This window comes from Hippopotamus amphibius, chromosome 13 (genome assembly GCF_030028045.1).
Source record: "Hippopotamus amphibius kiboko isolate mHipAmp2 chromosome 13, mHipAmp2.hap2, whole genome shotgun sequence".
Classification (NCBI taxonomy): domain Eukaryota; kingdom Metazoa; phylum Chordata; class Mammalia; order Artiodactyla; family Hippopotamidae; genus Hippopotamus; species Hippopotamus amphibius.
In genome coordinates, this window is record NC_080198.1 from 62,316,372 (window position 1) to 62,331,162 (window position 14,791).

Below are 14,791 nucleotides of genomic sequence, written 5' to 3' on the forward strand. Positions count from 1 at the left end.
ACAGCATTTTGATTTTGATTTAATATCCTGCAGAGCCCTATGAGATAGGATATATGTGTGTGTGTGCGTGTGTGTGGCGGGGTGTGTGTGTGTGTGTGTGTGTAGTGGTCATCCTACCACTTGGATTGTTCACCAGCTCAGACCTTTATGTTTATGTAGTATAGCTCCTTCCTCTCTTTCCTTCTGGGGAGTGGACTTGCCCACAGAGAAAATATTGTTGTTAATTGTAATCTTTTAGCCTGGGAAGATAGGGGTTTCCCAATCTTGCTTATATAAGGATGTACAATTCTGGAGTTCAGTTTTTAGAAATCCTTCCCCCAGCAATAAGCTCCTTCATCAAAAACCAGGTGTTCATACAGTTGGTAAGTTCTGATGTGGGTTGCCCCTTTCTAAAACACCACTTGCAACATTTGTTAAGTATGGACATCATTATCTATCTACGAGAAATATTTCTGTCTACACCATTTTCCTCCTCCGGAAAAGTGCCTCTGAAAAAATAATCAAATGTAAATATACACAATGAAATTGTCAGTGAACATACATATACTTTTTGCTAAACATGGAACATGTAATATACAGTATACAGAAAATTACACATCATGCATTAAATTTAGGGCTGATGCTTAGCAAAACCTGAGGACAAAAACGGCCCTGGCTGATTGTGATGGAAATCTTTTTGCAGTCAGTGATCTCTAAAGTTACTATTTTAATGTTGCTTTATAATGAGAGTTGAAAGAAGGCTTATTCAGTTGATATCTGTCCACATTATAGTATTGGATTTGCATAAAAGGATATAACAGTGTTCCTCTCCTCTAATGTAAAAACCATTGTTCTATATTAGGGGAGACTTTCCAACTCAAAATTTCAGATAAAAGCCAACATTTACACACACATCTCTTTCTGTTGTCTTGTTTCACATTCCCCTTATTTCCAAAAGGTAAAAAAAAATATTTCTCTAAGACTGATATACTGTAACTACAGCTCTTTTATAATACTAAGAATTTCATTGGATGAATATATTGCTTGCAGTTTTTCAGTCATAGTAATTTTTAAAGTAACAAAAGCATACAGTCACATTTCCTTCTCAGGTGTCATATTTGAAGATTGCTTTGTCCTTAGAGCAATAGTAGAAATTACAGTGATAGAAATGAGAGATAATGGAGAATAATAAATACCTACTCTCATATAAATGTAATGTTTCTGATTATTCCACTCTTTAATGCCAGAGACACATGCTTAAGTAGTGCAAAAGAGAAAGCTATTTTTAGTCCTTATAGAGTATGCATGTTAACATTTCTTTTCTACTGTAACAAGAACAGATAACATAAACATAACTAATTTATCATAGTGTTTTGTGTAAGGGTGTGCAATATAAAATACTTTATAAGCATGTAAGTTACCTCTCTAAATTACAAATAAGAGATAAAGCAAAACATCATTAAATTATTAATAGCTCTGGGGAATGGAAGATGAATACATTACGTTTTATAGTTTAGCTGCCTACATTCTTTTCTTAAATTAACTTTCCCAGTGCCCAAAAAGCATTTAATGAGCACTACTATTCCATAGACACTGATCTATACACTGAAGATGTAGTTATGAACAATAAAGTAAAATTTATATTTCTCATGGAACTTATATTCTAAGGAAGTGTGGGCAGCTGAGATACTTAGATAGGTCAAAGTGGTATAAATAAAATAAAACAGGGTAATAGAGCCTCTAAGTAGGTTAGCTGTTTTAGATAGAATTAGGGAAAGCCTTTCTGAGGAAGAGACATTTGGGCTGAGACCTGAATGACAAAAGACAGTCAGTTACGAGAAAATCTCTGGGAAATGCTTTCCAGGCACGGAGAACAGCAAGTGTAAGTGCTCTGAGGATAAACATCCTCGTGCATGTGAAGAAACCGTAGAAGGTCAATGAATGACGCACAGCTAATGAAGTGGAGAGGAGGTCAGATAAATACTATTGGACTGGACTAAGGAAGCGAGCTTACATGCTGTGGAATAGATTTCAGCTTTTATCTTGAGTCTCTTAAAATAGAGCAGTGATAGGTCTTAAAGTATATCTTTAAAATTTCATTCTGGATATCATGGGGGAACTTACTGCCAGAGAAACATAAAAATAAAAAAGGATTAATACATAGAAGAGAATAGACTTCCACTTTGTCCAAGATGGAGTAACAGAAAGTGGATTTACCCATACACCTGAAACCATGAGAAAACTTGACAAAATGTATGAAACAGCGGCTTTCAAGACATTGGACATGAGGTGTTGAAGAGCAGTAATCCCTGAGAAATGATGGAGTGAGCCCTATAATTGCCCATTTTGAGTTTATGGTCTTGAGAGAGTTTGTAGGCTACAGTGCAGAGAACTAGGTGGGGCACAGTGGATTTCATTAGTTGAGACAGAGCTGAGAGTTAGGGAAAATGAGCTTGCCGTAGATACCAGGTCAGAAGATCTGAGGGAAGAAAAAAACTGCAAGGAGATCTGGAGGTCAGCAGAATACTGCTCAGCGTTTGCCCAAGAGAACACTACCCAAGGCTATAGAAAGAACCAGGTCAAAGGATTTGAGATGACAGTATTGTTGAGGTCTCCTGGAAAGCTAGGAATAGTGCCTCTCACCACAGTCAGATTGGAAAATCTCATTGTTCATAGGGCACTGAGAAGAGTGCTCACAAAGTTTTGCCTCAGGTAGTGATTTCCTAGGGCTGCAGTAATAAAGTATCACAGGCTAAGTGGCTTAAACAAGAGAATTGTATTGTTTCATAGTTCTGGAGGCTAGAAATCTGAAATTAAGGGGTTGGCAGAGTTGGTTCCTTCTGAGGGTTGTGAAAGAGAAGGTTTTGTCTCTCTCTCCTAAATCCTGGTGGCCCTGATTCCTTGGCTTGTGGCAGCATAACTCCAAGCTCTGCTCTATTTTCACATGGCCATCTTAGTCCTGTGTATGTCGGTACAGACTTCCCCTTTTTATAATGACACCAGTCATATTAGGGGCCACAACTGACCTCATCTTAAATCTGCAATAATTGTATTTCCAAATAATGGTTAGGACTTCAACATATCTTTTTTTGGAGAGGATACAATTAAACCCATAACACTTTGGTAAAGGGTAATAATCAGCTTTAGAATAAACACTGCTCTAGTTCCACCTGACAAACTTTGAAAGAAATATCAAAAGAATCTAACTGTTTCCAGATAACTGTGTCCCAGAACAAAACTCAAAAATATGTAAAGGGAAATAGAAAATATTTAGCACCAAAAAATTAAAATTTACGTCTGGCTTCCAGTCCAAATTACCAGGCAAAAAGGCAGAAAATATGAACCACACTAAGGGGGAAAATTAAACATTTGAAACTAATGCATAACTGACACAGACATTACAATTAATAGACAAGAAAATTAAAACAGGCCTGCTAATTGTATTACACAAGTACAAAACCCTAGAAGACTGAACATGTTAAGTAAAGATTTGTGATATGTATATATGTGTATATATGTATCATCTATATACATACATATATGTGAAAGATACATAAATCTTTTTATTCTCTGGACATTTGCTTTATTTATGGCATTTTGTTATTTTGTTTGGGGGCAGAAAGTGCATATCATTTAGCAATAAATTCTTGGTGCTAACTTTTGTATGATCACAATACTTTGGGTATTCTTAGCACAACACTTCTGTTTGAATAAATATATACAGTGTTATTGTATATGATATGTTGTAACCATGAAGACCACTTGAGTGAAATGGATATTTGATAAAAACAACATGGAGAAAGTTATGTCATTAGCTGTCTCTCAGGTTCTAGATAGGAGATAAAACTTTATGATATATGAATGTAAGTAATGATATACTACAGCTTCAATAATATTATAGTAGTTTTAAAGAAAATCATTCATGCTATATATATATAATATATATTTGTTTTTCACATTATAAAATTATATTTATTTTAAAATATATGAAAAAAGAAATATTTAAACAGTATAATTATATAAGTTGTGTGTTTAGATTATTTTAATTTGATACTGAATCATGAGACTTCTTTTTGCCATTTAATTTTCTTTGAAAACATATTTTCAAATGGTTACATTTCATTGCATAAACTATCCTAAAGTGTAAATATTTCTTTACTCTTGGGTATCTTGGAATTTTGGAGAATAATTTCCCTTAAACAAGTACTTAGCTCTTAACAGAGCTATTGTGAGATTGTGCAAGTACCAAATTTATAAATCTACCAATTTAGAACAGTGTGTTAAGAACTATACATACTACTACTGTTTCATATTTTGTGTTTACAAATACCTTGTTGATAATTGTCTTGTGTATTTTGCCAGTGCATACCACAATAAAGGCTTACATGTTAGAGATAAGTTTTCTTTGGATATAATTCCAGAATATTATTGGGAAAATTAGATTAAAAGTTACAGAGTAAAAAAGTAACAAACCATGAAAAAAATCATATTCAAAAATTATAAGGAAATTCCTACTTCAAACCCAGATGCTGAAATATTTCTAACGTACTTCTGGACAATATAGATACCTTAAAAGGTATTTTAAAAATTCATTAAGAGTAATTAATACAATGATGTTTAACACCTTCTCCTAAAAGATAATGAGCTGATCATTACCAGTAATGAAAAAGCTTATACTCTTTGTTGCATGCACAAGAAAATAAAAACTGAAGCTTTTAAACTGTAAGAAAATCTGATATTAAATATGACTTGGACTCAATCTCAGATGTGTCATTTCCATTTTATGCTATATTGCTGGGTCCATTTGACATTTTGACTTGGCAGGGCAGGCTTTCCCACGGTCCAGCACCCACCTCTACTAAGGATCAGTAGTACGCCTGGAGCTGTTTCTCACAAGGTTTACGATTCTCTCCTGTGGCTTTGCTCCAGATGCTCAGGGGCCTGCATCACGATCCTCTTGCTGCTATTTGCTGTAAGTTTCAGATTTGGCAGCCTCCGTTTCACCCAGGGCTGGGGCAGTATTCCTAGGTGCGGAATGTGTTGTTTCAAGATCCAAAGAGGCCTACCAGGCACTGTGCTTTCTTTTTGTGCTAGGGGATGTAAGAGGCAATAATTTGCCTCTTATTTTGGAGGAGATAACTGAGTAGGCCCTTGCCTATTGCATCCGTAATGTTTCTCTAAATTGGCATGCCTCTCAAATCTTTACAGGTCTTAAGATGAAGCACTCACGTGTTATCAAGGTCTCCAGTGTACCAGCCGTCTCTTGCTTGTCCTGTCCAATCGGCGTGATGTCAGCGATGTAAGTGATTAATGTGGTACCCCGGGGATATTTATGTTGTTCAGACCTCTTTGTACTATTCTGTGATGGAGGGCAGGAGGTTAACACAGCTCTGAGGAAAACGGTGAATGAATATGTTTATTCATTCTACGTAAACACCAGTTGTTTCTGACTCTCTTTTAAATTGAAATGGAAAAAAAACCCATTCACCAGAAATGGTCAGATACTATGTAACTGAGGCCTTGTTAATCTTCCCTGGTGAGGAAACTCCTTTTGGCACAATAGCGGTGATCAAGGATGTGACCTAATTCAGCCTGCCCTAGTCTATCATCATTCTCGAGAATATATCCAGTGTTTTTCCAGGGACCAGACTGGCTAATCAAATGCAGAGAAGATTGGGATGATCACCATTGAATTCTTTAGGTCACTAATGGTGGTGCTAATTTCTACCATCCCATCCCTCTCCACCCCGGAATGTAATATTATTTTTCATTTACTATCTTGGTTGGGGAGGTTAGTTTCACAGGTTTCCACTTGGCCTTACCTACTATGAGCGCTCTTCCCTGCAGGCTAGGAATATGAGGGATCGTTCTAACTGCAAAGTATAACAGTTCAAATTATCCACCTGAGCACTGGAGACATGAACACTGAGTCAGCCCCATTTGTCCACTGTGAGGTGGACTTTAGCCAGGGCTTCATTTGTCATAGGGAGCCAATAAGTCCCCCCAGCTTTACTCGAGGGCCATGACGATGCCTTAATGTCAACTCAGACCCTAGTCCTCCTGCTGTTTCGGTGCTCCTCCCACCTCAGTGCACAGTGACCTGAGTAAAGGGCCATAGCTCCCTCTGAGGGAAGGACTGGGAGAATCATTACAGTCTTGTAATGGCTGCGAGGTTCTCTTTCCAGGGACCCGGGCCACTTTGTTAGTCAATGGGTTCCAGATTTGAAAACTGGCTCGGGGAAACGCCTAGGAGCTCGTTACTTTTTATTAGAGCAATTGCCCTCGTGCCTCTGCTCCTGCGTGTTTGCCTCTTTTGGTTATAGATGTTAAGCAGCACCCTTCCTGACAGCCCATCTGTTTTGCCCCTAGGGATGCTACGCTCTGTTAACCATCTCCACAACTCCCTGAGGATGACGCCCGGCTGGCTGCTGCGCTGACCTTGCCTTGCAATGATTGTAATTGCAGCCTCCTGGCTTCTGGTGATTAAACAGTGCCACCTGGCTTCTACTGGTGGGGGGCATCCCCATGGAAGTTAATGAGCTCAGCTCCAGGGCAGCTACAACTGTCTTCAGCCCCGGCCTGCAGAGGCGAGCTACCGGTGAACTTCTTAATGATACCGAGCATTGTCAACAGAAGGAGGTGAATCTCCCCTCTCACCAGAGCAGGCCTCATGTCTTTGGTGAATGGTGTGTATGCATCCCTCCTGTGGAATCCAGCCTCAGGTGGGTCTCCTTGTCTTTCCTACTTCTCCATTCCAGCATATCCGCTGACCTCAGCCTCTTATTCCCTTCTCTGCAGCTGTTAGGGTAACTCAGGTGTTTCTACTGTGCTGAGCATAGGCCTTTGTTTTTCTAGGACTCCAAGAACCACCCTGCTAGGGAGTTTGCTCCATTCCCTGGGGTTCTTTCCAGGACCAGGGTATTAAACCTTGTGTCCTGAAAACTATCCACCCAAGTGTATAAATTCTGCTTTGTCCAGTGTAGCCCCCTTAATCAAGCATCCTTAAATTCCAACCCTAGGAGTGTTTTCCTGACTCCTACTTGCACAAACTAGCTAATTCTTAAGACTCTGGTTGTATAGTCTGTTTCATCACTTATAAGGCCCATCACTTCTCCAGACAGGTTAGGGAGGGATGTCTCACTGGTGGCAGCCAGAAAAGATAATAAGAGTAGCTCCTGAAGGGTTCATATTTTATGTGACAGGTGTGTATGGGGGGGGTGCCCTGTGACATCATAGTCCAGCATGGTTGAAATGCTGGCTCTTGTGAGGGAAGAGTGGACTACCTCTGTAAACCCAGAGGGGTTTGTGGGGTCTGCAGGGCCAACATCCCCAGGAACACACATCCAGATCTCCCCAGCTCATGTTGCAGGATCCCACATTTTCCTTACCAAATCCTTGACTTCTGCATAACACATATGGTGGCTGAGTGTATCAGGGCTCTCTAGGGAAAAAGAATCAGGGGAGAGAGAGAGAGATTGTATTATGACAAACTGACTTGCAGTTATGGAGAAAGAGAAATCCTACCATCTGTCCTCCACAGGCTGGAGACCAAGGAAAATCAGTTGTTTCATTCAGAGTCCGAAACCCTGAGAACCAGGAAAGCCAAGGGCAGGCAATCAATGTTCCCGCTGAAGCAATGAGGCAGAAACGGGAGGAGTCTCCCTTTCTCTTCCTTGTGTTCTATTCAGGCTCCCAACAGATGGGATAATGTTCACCCACGTCCACATAGGGAGAAGGCAATCTGCTTTACTGATTCCACCAGTTCAAACGCTAATCTCATCCAGAAACACCCTCACAGAGTCACCCAGAAATAATATTGAACCTGGGCACCCCTTGGCCAGTCAAGCTCACACACAGAACCATCATGCTGAGTGTTCAAAAGTCTTTGGACTCCAAATTTTACAACTGTGTGTTCAGCCTGCCTCTCAGCTATTTCTGCCACTCCACATAAAATCTTGAGCCAATGAGATGACACTTTTTGCTAGGGACTTTCCATGCCCCCCAACCTACCAACCAGGACAGAATCCTCTTGTCTGCTGAGTGATGAATGGGTCAGTTCCAAATCTCCATCTTAGCTGCCTGCTTTCTATTTTCCTGAGAACTTTCCCAAGCTCCTACCATCTTTATGTATCTACTCTTCATATCTGCACACATATACACTTTCTCTCTGCCTTTTATGCTATAAGAACTCTCCGTGCTTCTAATTAAAGCCAGTCCCTCCACTTTTGCAATAGATTCTATCCCCTCACTTACTTATAGTATGCCAGCAGTTATCTTTTCTCTATATTGCATCATCAATTTGTCAATATATCTGCATTCATCACTTTTCACTGCTTATACTGTTCACACTGCACTCAGCCACCACACTCACTCACACAGAGCACTGTAAAGCCTCCTAGATGTTCTCCCTACTTCCCCTTCCCCCATCCACAGCCTGTTCTCAACACAACAGCCAGAGGACATCTTATAAAATTTAAGTCAGATCATGTCCCTCTTCTGCTCAAAATCCCCTAATATTTTCCCATCTCAGCAGCCAAGGTCTCACAATGCTCTACAAGCCTTACGTGACATGGTTGCCCACTCCATCTCTGGACTCCAGGTACACTTTCCCTCACTCCGTTCCTGTTGCATTTGCTCTGCATATTCTTGAATATGCCAGGCATGTTCCACCTTATGGAATTAGCACAGACTGTTCCCTCTCCAGGGAATACGCTCCTCTTAGATATTTACCCAGATAATGCCCTCACTCCCTTCAAATATTTGCTCAAACATCAACTTTTCAAAGAGATATACTCTGGCACTCCATTTAGAACTAGTCTCATTAGCTTGTTTCATCTTTTTCCTATAAGACTTCTCATTTTCTAACATACAAGTGTGCTTTACCAATTTATTACAACTGTTCTTCTTTCACTGCCTCCTCTCAAGAGAATGTAAGCGCTGAAGATGATGTTTAATATGAAATGCGAATGACAAGAAGAAAATACGTTGCTGGTAGAAGTGCTAATGTCAAATCCCCAAGGAGACATGGAGTAGCTGTTTCTGAGGAACCAAAAAGAGGCCAAGTATGACGGGAGTTTAGTAGCGCAAGGTTTGCCCAGGACTGAGGGGGTTCCTGGAATGTGAGATTTTTCAGGGCTAAAATGAAGACAGTCTCAGGCAAGCCTTGGTCTTGGTACTGGGATAGGCAACATTCTAAGATATTCGCCAAGATTCTACCCCGTGGTGTATACACATCTTCTCCCAGTTAAGTCAATCAAGCACTAAGGTAGATGATGCTGTAAACTCCCTGATTGGCAGACCCTATGAAAAGGGGAGTATCCAGAATTAGCCTGAACTAATTAAATGGGCTGTTAAAATATCCAGAGGGATTTTAAGCAGCACAGCTTCTCCTCCTGACCTGAAAGCAAGTGAGCAGCTGTGTTGTGTGTCCTCTGCAGGCAGGGGTCACACGAGTAGGAACTGAATGTGGCTTCTAGTGGCTGAGAGTGACCCCACGCACCAGACAGCAAGAAATGGGGACTTAGGTCCTTCAACCATAGACACTAAATTCTAGCAACAACTTGAATGGATTTGATAGAGGACCCAAGCTCCAGATGAGAACACAGCCCCAGCCGACACCTCGATTTCAGTTTTGTGAGGCCCTGAGCAGTGAACCTTCTTGTTACACCACACCAAGACTGCTGACCTGCAGAGACTGTAAGTTAATACATGGGTTTTGTTTTATGTAGCTAAGTTTGTGGTAATTTGTTACGCAGAAGTAGAAAACTAACACAGTGTTCTGAAGCAAGGAGGAGTTTTTAAGAGAAATTCAGACTAAAGGCAGGCACTAGATCACATAAGTCTTCTTTCAGTCAGAGGATGGAGTTTGGATTTTGTTCGTAATGCTATGGGAAGATAAGAGACGATTCTAAACGGAGAGGTGCACGTTGAAATAGTTTTTACCTGATATGCCCAAGACCATTGGATCCTTAAAAATAACACTTATGTGTCAGATCCCTGAATCCTCAGAGAGTTGATCTATCTCCCCTCTGTAATGTAGGTGTCTCAACAAAGTCCCCCAGAGTGGATCAGTGTGATGTTCTGCCAAATGTACAGAGTTCTCATCTCTTTGGATTATATTATCACACACCATAGAGGAGTTAACGCAATGCTGGGAAAACTGTCCATGCATTCTGTTGTCTGTGTCCTGTAACTGTAAACATTTAGTGAGACTGTTTTTGCTTTTACTGGTACCGTTATAGATAGAAAAGAATACATTCACTACACCAGTGTACCCATGCCGTGTCTAGAAGACTGTTAATGTACTCTAAAAAAGATACTACACCCGGCAAGGTGGCTGCAGTTGAAGCGGTCTGTTTTCACCCTACAGGATCTAATTTGTGCAGGAAGTAGACTCGTGAGCTAGAGATGTGTAAGAGCCTACATGCCTCTGTTTTAAAAATCCTTCATGGAGACACAGTTTCCATCACACTCCTCCTGCGAGGCAATACTGTTTATACTGTTTTGGATGCGCTGTAATGGCTGAAGCGTGGGGGTGGGGGGGTGCAGTGGCCAGTTTCAGATGCTGCCACTTGGCTTTCACATACCTGTTAATGGATCCCAGCTTTTTGTTCTCTTCTTGTAAAGCATACGTTGAGCTTAGTTCATTCAATGCTATTTTTCCTAAACTTATTATCTCCCCCATATGTTGCAAACAACTGGTAAATTGTGCATTCCTTTCCACTGGTAGATTATTCTGATTTACAAGTGAACTTTTAACAACCGGATCAACACCTTGTGCCAGGGAATATCCTATGCTTACCTAACCACAGGTGATGGGGTTCTGCGTGCCAGCTGGCGATGAGTGATCCAGCTCCAAGATTCATCTCACGCCTGCTTTCTTGGACCCACCATTGACATCAACTGTCACAATTTGGATCTCTAGGAAGCAGACTCTGAGATGAAGTTAAATGTGCAGACGTTTTCTAGGGAGAGTCCTAGAAATTAACACTTGTGAAAGAGAGGTGAAAGAGGTAGAGTTGGGCAGAGGAAGAAGATGAGTGATAACATGGGTCTGAAGCTCAGCCCCATCACAGGAAGCTCTGAAGATAAAAATGGCCCTTTACAGTGTCCATCAAAGCAGATATTTATTGATTATCATAGGTCACCATGAGTACTTCCTAGGAAAGCAGAAGTTTGTTTGATCTTCACATCAGTCATTTTTAATGAGCAACCAGTTCACATGGTTGGGCATTTTTATATTTGCCTCAACAGTCGTAGAATATAATTCATTCTGTCAATGATGCGACCTTGGCTAAGACAGCTCTCTGCAGCTGAGGCAATTGCTAAAGGGGTTGACAGCTGCAGACTGTCTGCTGCTAGCATTCCCAGCAGTCAGGGCAACAAATTCTTCCTTGAAATGAGGTTTGGGAAGTGCATCCCTATGTCCATCAAAATCACTTGATTGTTACAGGTTACCAGTGAGTGCTTCCTGAGTGGAGAGAGGTTTTTTGTTTTTTTCTTTTTTTGCATCTTCACATCAGCCATTTTGATAAAAAAAATCAATACAAGAAACAAAGTGCAAATTACTCAGTGACCCTCCGATTCTCAGGCTAGCTGGTCCAGGCCTTGGGTAACCACACCTTGGTCATTACCATGAGGCCTAGCACTTCTCACCCTGATGTGAGGTGCGGGAATGTCTGTAAGGGACCCTGTGTGGTTCTCTGAGGGCTCTGCTATGCTCCTGGAAGCTTCTGGTGACAGGCCCAAGGCCTAGGGGCTAGGCAGCCCCACACTTGAGGTCACTGAGGCCCTACCAAGCAGCTTTTGAATAGAGAACCCTACACCGCTCTCTCCTTGGTCAGATTTTGCCTGTGGTCCAGGAGACTGGGAGAGCAACAGTGAGCTTCTCCACCTTCTGCTGGTGTTGGACCAAACTTTTCTTAAGTGTGACGCTGAGGCTGCACTTTGCATAGTGGAAGGGCCTCTTCCTGGTATGGAGCTGCAGGTGGTTTATCACATTCTCCTTTCAGCTGCAGCACCTCTCACACGCAGCCACTGGAAGGGGCACTCGGGTGCTGTGCCCTTGGAGCCAGAAGCACACATGCTCTTCTTGCACTCAGGGATACTGATGGGGCCGGCTCCTCTTAAAGCCTGCTGGTGCCTGGCCGGGTGCCACCGCTTCTGTGCCCAGTGCCGCCTGTGCTCCACATCCAGCTGCAGTAGTGAGGAGGGTGGGGGCTCCAAGTCCAAGTGCAGCCAGCTGGGCTTCCTGCCGTCAGTACCAGGAGGAAGGCCCCTTCCCGTCTGGGGGTTCACTCTGGTAGCACTCAGCTGTAGGGCTTGTCCTGGGGGGTGGGCGATTTGGTGAGGCACGTGGCTCTAGCCCATGGATCCCTGCTCCCTGTCATCCTCTCTCACACAAAATCTCAGGGCTCTCTTCTCAGGAGTTGCCTTTCCTTTGGTAAAGTGTGCATTTTGGGGTTTGAGCTACTGCTCACGCCACCACCAGTGTCTTTCTGTGTATTAATCCCTGCACGGAGTCTTTAATATCCATCAATCTCTCTCCATCAAGAAAGGAAATAGTTTTCCCTTTTAGGGCCCAGGTCTTCTAAAGGGGAGGTACAGAGAAAGGATGATTGGACTTGTTCAGGCGCACGTCTTCACCACGGCCCTCTCGGCGCGCTGATTCCCTGAGGGCACAGGTTGCATTTTTGCACATGCCTGTGTACTTGAGTATGTGTTCCCGTGTGTGCCTGTGTGTGAGGGGCCAGCCGGTGTCACACGTCACACACCATAGCTCATTTTTTGACATCCTGACCTCACCCAGCAATCAGCAGAACCAGATCTCTCCGATTTGTCTCACTTGTCCCCTCTGTGGGGTTGACTCCACACGTGCTCTGATTTGTGAACTGCTCTCCTACCATCTCTCCAGTATGTACACATACCACCATGTTCTATAATATTTGTTGCATATTTAAACCCCCACTTGTGGGTTTGGTGTTTATTATTTTTAAAATGTTAGTATGAGACTTTGAAAATCAAAGATTATGACTACATACCTGAGTTATGTGTTCCCCAATATTTCATGACAGTTAAGAGTCCTAAAGATTTTTTTTGGCACATAATAGGTTTATTTGTTGAGTGCAAAGACAGGATCACAAGGGGGAACTATTGCCTCATTTTGCAGATTAGGATTTTATAATCTTATCCACGTGATAGTCATAAAATGCATACCACGCAATCTATCATTAATATAAAATACATTTTGGAGAACTATCGCTTCATTATAAAACTGGTAAACTTTCAGTCAGATGAGATGAATGAAAGAGTCTCTTGTTCTGTGCTTGGTGATCCACTGCCTTCTTTCATGCCCATGTACTATTCTGTGTGTCTCACAGTGCTGTCAGCCAAGCTGCTTTGTACCGGAATGGGATATTCAATGAGTCGAACACTTTATATGAACTACAGAAACTTATCATTTTCTCTGACAATGCCTATTTCAAGATTAGACTCTAAGAACAAGCTCTTTCTCACCTGAGGTTTCTCTTCTAATACCATCTGTTCCTAATTTTCTAATGCAAATATCCCTGATGGGTTTCAGGAGGATCTGTGGCCTATTTCTTCTTTGACATTTCTCTAGTGTGAAGTGGAAAAAGAGTGCCTGGCATGGAGAAAAGAACGGAAGGTCTTTCTTTTTTGAAGTTGTCATTATAAGCCTCTGTACAAGTGAAATGTATTATTTTTCTTGTTATTAATTCCATTTGTAAAATAAACATAATACTGATAATAGAATGCTGTATAACTATCAAAATAATCCAGTGTATATGGGGGCTTATCAGACTATAAAGAAGAATGCTCTGGAGTGTTTCTATAAATTGGAGATATCTTGAACCCACTTCTCAAGACTCCAATTTAGTAGGTTTGGGTGGGGTTCAAGGACTGGCATTTCTAGAAACCACACAGATAATTCTAGTGCAAGTGGTGAGCAGTCATTAGTTAGAGAGTAATGACAAAAAGCTCTTATGTACATAAATTGGTTGAAATTGTTGGAAGGAGATGATAAACTAGAATTTGAGTTTAAAGATTATCCCAGTCATCCACCTTGAAGTCACTGCCAGAACCCAAGCCAGCGTTTTTTCCTTCATCACCTTCTAACTAGCATGTCCTCATATAGATGCAAGATTGGTATGACAGAATTCAGATTTAAAAACCTTACTGAATTTAGTAAGTTTTACTATGATGCTCATGAAAAAGCCAGATATTTTGTATTTTAAACGATTCTATGTTGACATAAATATATTAACAGATTATTAGTATTCTGAATGATGCTTTGATAGGCAGAAATATCATTACATGCCTCTTTAAAAAACCTTTCATGTGACGGAATCTTGCTCTGTACATTCCTTTCTAACCTCCAGGAGATACAAAGAGAAGTGTCTTACTTGCAATAAGAATGCTGGAGATAATAAATACATGTGAGAGTCCAAGTAAATCAACCCAAATCTATTTGGATTGTATATGTCCTCTCTGGAGATTTGAAAGAATTTTTAAAAGATGCAAAGACAACTTATCCCTCTTTTCAACTCATATCCTGGTAGATATTGTGGTTTCTCTGGATAGACATTGAAATATAGTATTAACATATGGTCCATATGCATTTCTAATTAAACTATTCAATGTCAAATACAGGAGATTCTTCTTTACATAAATTATTTTGCATTTTTCTTGGTTTTCCAAGCTGAGAATTTTTGGAAAATATCATTTGACTGTATACTTTCATCAGGGAATAATATTTTTGGCCTGGATTTCTTCTTATTGATGTCAATTCTTG